Here is a 9,121-nt window from a genome sequence, read left to right as displayed (position 1 = left end):
CAAAGGTTGGTCATTTACACAATTTATCTTCTTTGTTCTTCTGACAGTGCTATATTAGCTCGCTGAAGAAAAAATGGGAGCCGATTTCCCGCTCTTAACGTAATTTATACGGACCGGGTGGGGCCCACACAGCAGGTGGGCGTGGACTAATTTTTTCAGTGCTTATGCTCTGCATAACGGGATAAACCCATCAGCGACAGCCTTAAAGGGCGAAGCCTATATGAAATAGAACTTCTACTTCTGTCAGAATAACCACAGCATGTACAACTAACAATAAGGATTTATAAGATAATATAAGATAAGATAAAATAAGATTAGATTAGATTAATTTTATTATCCCAAATTAAATTTACAAGTTGTCAGTTGCTTCAAGTCACACAACACAAAGATAGAAACATGATAATAAAAATAATAATAATAAAAATAAATAAAAAATCAGAAAATAACACAGAAAAGGTACATGCAGAATCAATGTAGAGAGGTAGTGACAAAAAAAAACAACTTGATAACAGGACAAACCAGGAAATGGAAAAAAAAAAAGAAAGTTATTATTGCACTATTGCATTATTATTGAGTTTCTACTCAATTGTAGTCATTGCACTAGGAAAATTTAATAAATAATGCATAGATATGTGTTTAAGTCCACTTTATTAAGGTGCATTAAAAAACAGTAGTTAGCTTATTGAGCCTACAATAATTACAGGAAAGCAGTTGTTACAGGGTCACTCTTGCTTAGGTGTCTACACGGTCCTCCTCCCTACACTACAGTCTACTAAATATAGGGGTTTTGTTGCCTGATGGCCAGAGCAACAGTTTGTTGAGTCTCCAGTGGAGCAGCTTAGTCACAGCAGGCTTCCAATGAACAAACTTTGTTGTGTGAAGGCCTGGTGGAGAGGGTGACCACTGTTGTCCATTTTCCCTCTTAGTCTGGATCCTTCTCTCTGCTCCACCGTGGTCTCCACAGAGTCCCGCTGAATTTCCACCACTGAGTTTGCTCGTCTGATTATCCTGAGTCTGTTGCTCTACCTTACCTTTATGCTGCCCCCAACTCCCCCAAGATAACACTGGCAACTACTCTCATAGACAATATGTAGAAGTTTTTGATGTTAAAGGATGCCAGCCTCCTCAGAGAGTACATCCTGCTCTGCCATTTCCTGTAGCCTGACATTATGTGATCTACCAGTCAGGTAGTCAGAAATCCAAGTCATAAGGTGTGGGTCAAGTCATGCTTGTCAGTTTCTGTTGGAGTAGGGTGAGCTGAATGGTGTTGAAGGCACTTGAGAAATAAAGAATGCAATTATCCCAGTGCATCCCTAATTGTCCAAGGAAGTGAAGGCCTGGTGGAGAAGGTAGAGGACAGCATCATCAACCCCCAGTTTCTCCTTGTGGGCAAACCGTAGAGGGTCCTGTGCATGCTGCACCTGTAGTCACAGTAGATACAGAACAATCTGCTCTAGGACCTTCATCACCTGGGAGGAGAGGGCCACAGGGTGGAAGTCATTGGTGTCTGCTTGGTGTGCCTTTTTAGACATAGCAACAATACACATGGGCCCATGGGCTCACCACCTGTGGGAGGGGCCAAAGGGGTCGGGTGCAATGTGGGATGGGTGGTGGCCGAGGGCGGGGACCCTGGCGGTCTGATCTTCGGCTACAGAAGCTGGCTATTGGGACGTGGAATGTCACCTCACTGGTGGGGAAGAAGCCTGAGCTAGTATGTGAGGCTGAGAGGTTCCGGCTAGAAATAGTCGGACTCACCTCTACGCATGGCTCGGGCTCTGGAACCAGTTTCCTTGAGAGGGGCTGGACACTCTTCCACTCTGGAGTTGCCCCTGGTGAGAGGCGCCGAGCAGGCGTGGGCAAACTAATTGACCCCCAACTTGGTGCCTATGTATTGGGGTTCACCCCCGTGAATGAGAGGGTGGCCTCTCTCCGCCTACGTGTGGGGGGACGGGTTCTGACTGTCGTTTGTGCTTATGCACCAAACGGCAGTTCAGATTATCCACCCTTTCTGGAGTCCTTAGAGGGGGTACTGGAAAGTGCACCTTCTGGGGACTCCCTTGTTCTGCTGGGGGACTTCAATGCTCATGTGGGCAATGACAGTGAGACCTGGAGGGGTGTGGTTGGGAGGAACGGCCCCCCTGATCTGAACCAGAGTGGTGTTCTGTTGTTGGACTTCTGTGCTCGTCATGGATTGTCAATAACGAACACCTTGTTCAAGCATAAGGGTGTCCATATGTGCTCTTGGCACCAGGACACCCTAGGCCGCAGTTCGATGATCGACTTTGTCATTGTCTCATCTGATCTGCGGCCACATGTCTTGGACACTCGGGTGAAGAGAGGGGCGGAGCTGTCAACTGATCACTACCTGGTGGTGAGTTGGCTCCGATGGTGGGGGAGGATGCCGGTCAGACCTGGTAGGCCCAAACGTATTGTGAGGGTTTGCTGGGAACGTCTGGCAGAGTCTCCTGTGAGACGGAGTTTCAACTCCCACCTCCGGGAGAACTTTGAACATGTTCCAAGGGAGGTGGGGGACATTGAGTCTGAGTGGACCATGTTTCGTGCCTCTATTGTCGAGGCGGCTTACCAGAGCTGCGGCTGCAAGGTTGTCGGTGCCTGTCGGGGCGGCAACCCTCGAACCCGATTGTGGACACCGTTGGTGAGGGATGCTGTCAGGCTGAAGAAGGAGTCCTATCGGGCCTTTTTGGCCTGTGGGACCCCGGAAGCAGCTGATGGGTACCGGCAGTCCAAGCGACATGCGGCTCGGGTGGTTGCTGAGGCAAAAACTCGGGCATGGGAGGAGTTCGGAGAGGCCATGGAGAACGACTTCCGCACGGCTTCGAGACGTTTCTGGTCCACCATCCGGCGTCTCAGGGGGGGGGGGGAAGCGGTATGCCACCAACACTGTTTATAGTGGGAGTGGTTTGCTGCTGACCTCAACTCGGGATGTTGTGGGTCGGTGGGCGGAATACTTTGAAGACCTCCTCAATCCCACCGGCACGTCTTCCACTGAGGAAGCGGAGCCTGGGGACTCTGGGTCGGGCCCTCCAATATCTGGTGCTGAGGTCACCGAGGTGGTTAAAAAGCTCCTCGGTGGCAGGGCCCCAGGGGTGGATGAGATCCGCCCAGAGTTCCTTAAGGCTCTGGATGTTGTAGGGTTGTGTTGGCTTACGCGACTCTGCAATGTTGCGTGGACATCGGGGGAAGTTCCCCTGGATTGGCAGACCGGGGTGGTGGTCCCCCTATTCAAAAAGGGGGACCGTAGAGTGTGTTCCAACTACAGGGGAATCACGCTCTTAAGCCTCCCTGGTAAGGTCTATTCGGGGGTTCTGGAGAGGAGGGTCCGTCGGATAGTCGAACCTCGGATTCAGGAGGAACAGTGCGGTTTTCGTCCTGGCCTTGGAACACTGGACCAGCTCTACACTCTCAGCAGGGTCCTGGAGGGTGCGTGGGAGTTTGCCCAACCAGTCTACATGTGCTTTGTGGACTTGGAGAAGGCGTTCGACCGCGTCCCTCGGGGGGCCCTGTGGGGGGTACTCTGGGAGTATGGGGTACCAGGCCCTTTGATACGGGCTGTTAGGTCCCTGTATGACCGGTGTCAGAGCCTGGTCCGCATCGCCAGCAGTAAGCCGGGCTTGTTCCCGGTGAGAGTTGGACTCCGCCAAGGTTGCCCTTTGTCACCGATTCTGTTCATAACTTTTATGGACAGAATTTCTAGGCGCAGCCAAGGTGTTGAGGGGATCCGTTTTGGTGGCCTCAGAATTGCGTCTCTGCTTTTTGCAGATGATGTGGTCTTATTGGCTTCATCAGATCGTGATCTACAGCTTTCGCTGGAACGGTTCGCAGCCGAATGCGATGCGGCCGGGATGAAGATCAGTTCCTCCAAATCCGAGGCCATGGTCTTGAGCTGGAAAAGGGTAGAGTGCCCTCTCTGGGTCAGGGAGGAGGTCCTACCCCAAGTGGAGGAGTTCAAGTATCTTGGGGTCTTGTTCACGAATGAGGGAAAAATGGAGCGTGAGATCGATAGGCGGATAGGTGCAGCGTCTGCAGTGAAGCGGGCGCTGTACAGGTCTGTCGTGGTGAAGAGAGAGCTGAGTCAAAAGGCGAAGCTCTCAATTTACCGATCGATCTACGTTCCCACCCTCATCTATGGTCACGAGCTTTGGGTTGTGACCGAAAGAATGAGATCTCGGATACAAGCGGCCGAAATGAGTTTTCTCCGCAGGGTGTCTGGGCTCTCCCTTAGGGACAGGGTGAGAAGCTCGATCATCCGGGAGGGACTCGGAGTAGAGCCGCTGCTTCTCCACATCGAGAGGAGCCAGTTGAGGTGGCTTGGGCATCTGTTTAGGATGCCTTCTGGACGCCTCCCTGGTGAGGTGTTCCGGACACGTCCCACCGGAAGGAGGCCCAGGGGAAGACCCAGGACACGCTGGAGGGACTACGTTTCTCGGCTGGCCTGGGAACGCCTTGGGATTCCCCCGGAAGAGCTGGCCCAAGTGGCTGGGGAGAGGGAAGTCTGGGCCTCCCTACTTAGGCTGCTACCCCCGCGACCCGACCCCGGATAAGCGGAAGAAAATGGATGGATGGATGGATGAACAATACACAAGAATTTACAGAACCTTCCCCAGATGCAGGCTCAGTTGTACACCTACTGGAGGGACTCACCTAGCTGGCCAGCACATGCCCTCAGGAATCTTGGGCACACCCAGTTAGGTCCAGCCACTTTCCTGTAGTGGATCCTCTTTAGTTATATGCACCAGGACAATAGTAATAATTGATGGAGTAGAAGCCAAAGGGCAGATGGATGCAGCAATAACGGGGAGCCCAGTGATGAGAATGCCAGACAGGGTGAAAGAGTCTGACCCAGCAGTGGGGAGGTGGCTGTACAGTGGTTAGGTAATAGGACGGGTGCAGAGGGGGTAGACGTGGGTGGTGGGGGAGGGAGTATTTGTGGTGAAAAAGTTTAATTAATAAAATGTCTGAGATCCTCAGCTCTTTCCATGTTTCCCTCTGTTGATGTTGTTTATTTTCTGTTTGCAGCCTGTAATAGTTTTCATGACTTCCCATGCTTCTCGAATGTTGTTCTCCCTCAGCCTTCCTTTCAGCTTCCTTCTGTATTTCTCCTTCACATTTTTCAGACACATATTTAGTTCGCTTTGCACACATCTTAACTCCTCTGGGTCTTTGTTCCTGAAAGCAGTTCTCTTCCTGTTTAGGACAGACTACCTCACTGGTTATCCAGGGTTTGCTGTTAGCATAACAGTGAACAGTTTTCACTGGCACTGCAGAAAATGTAGTTCAGAAAAAAACAAGGAGGCACTCTACTGCTCCCTCAAATTCCTCACCATGTGAGTCCAGCAGCACACTCCAGTCAGTGGTCTCAAAGTAGTCCCTGAGTGCCTCCTCTGCGTCATGAGATGACCTCCTGACTGATCTCATGGTTATGGGTTGTCTCCTTACCAGTGGGCTGTATCGCCACTGCAGAAGAACCAGGTTATGGTCTGATTTCCCAAGAGGTGGAAGGGAACGGGCAGTGTATGCTCCTCTGGTATTAGTATATACAGTAGGTTGATGGTTTTGTCCTTTCAGGTCGAGCAGTTCGCATATTGATGTGGAGCAGAAAGTGTGTACTAGTAGTCTAAGGTTACATGGTTAAAATCCCCAGAGATAGCAATGAATGCATCAGGATGCTGGGTCTGTATCCTTAAAGTGGCATCATTACAGTCACACACGTGGGTTTACATCATGTTATTTACAAATAGTATGAAACCCCCACCTTTAATTTTCCGCATGCCTTAATGGCTGTATTGGCCCTGGTATCATTGAAGATCCACATTAGCTTCTGGTGTGTCAATGGTTAGCCATGTCTCAATTGAGAAGATCAAGCTGCTTTCCTGGTAGTTCCTGGGTGTTTAGTGAGTGCCATGTCGTCAGCTCGTCCATCTTATTCACATTTTCCTATTAGGACCGAAGAAATCGAAGGTCTGTATCATTGGTGGTTTGGAAGCTAGCCATCCACTTAGCCTTTAGTGTCACCCTGGCTTGGACCCTGCAACACCTTCGTCTCAGCTCCTTGGAGACATGATGAAAAATACCGGCTTCCACAGTCTTCCTTAAGTGCCAGTAACAATTGTTGATAAACCTGGTGTCCGAATGATGGAATAACGGACAGCCAGCTTCAATGAAGGTGAAGGCCGATCCATTCTCCTCCACAGCTGAAAGCAAAAGGACTGAACTTCTGCTTTAAATCAAGCAAAATATAAAAATGTGTAATCAAAAGTGTTTTACTAATAATCAACAAGTAATCAACTATTGATTTATAAGAATTGTGTAATCCATTGTATAATTGTGTGATTTACTTGTCATTGAAAAGTGTTGAAGTGAAAGGAGCATATCCGAGACCTGATGTAACCATAGGCAAGTCTGAACATGCCTTGGACGTCCAAACAAGTCTGTACATGCCTTAAGCAGAAGAAAAGGAACATAAGCCAGCTATGAATGCATGAAATACAAACTGAGAATGATGGTCAATGTATAACCCTTGTAAAGCTTTGCAGGAGTTATTTTGAACTATTAGAAAGAAGCATGTACGATTGAAAAACATTATGGTAACAAAACAAGAGGTCATGGAGTTCATCTCGACTCATCTCGTGGTGACGCACTTCTGAGCAAAAACAGGAAACATATGTGAAAAGCAAGTTCTGGAAAGTACCCAAAATAGAGCAAAAACAAGTTCTGGAAAGTACCTCAAAAGCCGGTTAGAACCGGTTGAGGTACAAAACAACAGTCACATACTAGAAAAAAGATGATGTAATTTTCCAAGAAAGAACCTCTAAACCCCTCCTTAAGAGGAGGAGGATAAAGGGGTCTTTAAATAGAGATCAAACTGATGAAACTTGGTCAAACCTGAGTCGAAGAGTCGAGCAGAAGGAACTACAAGCAGAAAGCAGCTCGGAGGATCAGAGAAGCCCAAAAGAAGTTGGATTTCACCAGTTTGAGACGAGGCTGGGATTTATTTCTCTTCTCGCTGAAACGGGATTGGAATTAAGTCTTCACTTGTCAATAACCGGACTGGAGGATCTTCATACTTCTAACAATAGCTTGACCTGGGCCGTCCAAAGCTCTGATCATTTCAATCTGGGATAGCTGCATTTGCTTTGGGGTTGGCCTGTACTCCCCACCTGGGAGACTGGAAATATGCCTCTTATCATCGCAGAGATTCTCTGAGGGTCACCTCAGAATCATGGTAAGGGGTCTTCCCCGTTCATCTGTTCTAAATAAATAAATTCATCAGATTAGAATCATAGCATACAGGATAAATTTAAGAGTATTAAACTGGGTACTAGTGAGTTTTGCTCAGAGGTGTTTCTGGTTCATGAGAGAGTTGAGAAAGAACATATTTTGGCTTGAAGTGTGAAAGGTCTGAGTGAAGGTAGTGTTCACAAAATCCCCAAGGGCTCTTGGGGATCAGAAGTCATCAGGAAGAATTCACCGCCTTACTTAGTGAAGAAAGTGTATCCTATGTAATCATGAAATTTAATCATTATAAAATTGTGCCTGATGCTGTACCCCTGCGGAAATTATTGATTAAAGCAAAGCAAAACGCATAAATCTGGACTATTATTTCATCCTTATTGAACAAACACATGGTAAAGCTTGGTTCAACTATAACATAAAAATTGGAGGTTTTAAAAGGTTCCCTAGCCAGTGAGTGACAACACCCTAGTGCACGTTTCCTGGGCCCTAAGGATTACCAGAACAGATAACAATTGCAACGCTAAATTAAGAGGTGAGCGGCCATAACGTGAGTTTCTCTGGACCAGATGACCCAACCCTGCTGCTTGGTAGGATCAAGGTAACAGAGTGAGAATAGGGTTTGACTCACGGATAGAAGGTCGTTAATTTTCTGGATGAATCACCTCGTCGCAGTCTTAAAGAGGCTACCTTAGAAAGCTGCAGGTAATACCACGGCGCTGAGGTTAGCTTCCGGACCCCTTGGATGAGAGGCTGCAAGCAAGGGGCTTATCACTAATCCAGTGGTTACCTTTGCTTATCGGAAAAGCAAACAAATTCCCTTGAATAAACAAGTTTCTAACTTGTGAACTTCTAGCTTTTGGTGATTCAAGTCACCAAGTCATGTTGTCCATGTAAAACAATTAATTCAAACTTATTCATACAGGTTAGTTCCCATTGAGACTCGAGGGCTAATTTACAAGAGAAACCTGGTGATAGCATAATAATAATAATAATAATAATAATAATAATAATAATAATAATAATAATAATAATAATAATAATAATAATAATAATAATAATAAATAATAATGCAGCATGATGGCACAAATAGTAGCACTGCTGCCTCTCAGTGAGAAGGTTGCTGGTTCAAATCCCGGTCCGGGGGCCTTTCTGGGTGGAGTTTGCATGTTCTCTCCGTGCATGCATGGGTTTTCTCCGGGTACTCCGGTTCCCTCCCACAGACCAAAAGCATGCATGTTAGACTGATTCGTAACTCTAAAATTGTACCTAGGTGTGAGTGAGAGAGTGAATGGTTGTTTGTCTCGTTTGTCTATATGTGTCCCTGTGATGGACTTGCAACCTGTCCAGGGTGTCCCCCGCCCCTCGCACAACGATTGCTGGACATGGGCACCGGCGACCCCTGTGACCCAAAATGGAAGAAGTGGATAAAAGATAATGGATGGATGGATGGATGGATAATAATAATAATAATAATAATAATAATAATAATAATAACAATAATAATAACAATAATAATAATAAAATAGCGTAAAATAATATGAAAAAAGCCACACACGCAATGCAGAAGTCGTGCAATCTGGCTTTTGCAGGCATAGGCGTGAGAACTTTGTTAAAAATGTTATAACATTATTGTTGTTTGATAATGAGGTGTTTTAAGATGACAGCAGTCCACTTTAGTTTTGGCTCTGTTCAGTCTAGGCATTAGTTTGTTAGTTTAGCAGGGCTACGGCTGTTTAAAGAGCCACCTTCACCAGATAAGATATTAACTGTGTATGACCTTCCAAAGAACCATCTTTAAGAGAATCTGAACCATTACTTTATTATTATTATTATTATTATTATTATTATTATTATTATTATTATTATT

At 46.7% G+C, this 9,121-nt stretch overlaps 1 protein-coding gene across 1 annotated transcript in view; it reads right to left on the bottom strand.

Annotated features, from left to right (window-relative positions):
• itgbl1 (integrin, beta-like 1) overlaps window positions 1-9,121 on the bottom strand; it is a 156,703-nt gene that overhangs the window by 77,175 nt on the left and 70,407 nt on the right. The gene's annotated exons all lie outside the window — the stretch shown is intronic.

Source organism: Nematolebias whitei, chromosome 13, assembly GCF_014905685.2.
Source record: "Nematolebias whitei isolate Nwh7 chromosome 13, NemWhi1, whole genome shotgun sequence".
Lineage (NCBI taxonomy): Eukaryota > Metazoa > Chordata > Actinopteri > Cyprinodontiformes > Rivulidae > Nematolebias > Nematolebias whitei.
This window is presented reverse-complemented; position numbering and strand designations above follow the sequence as displayed.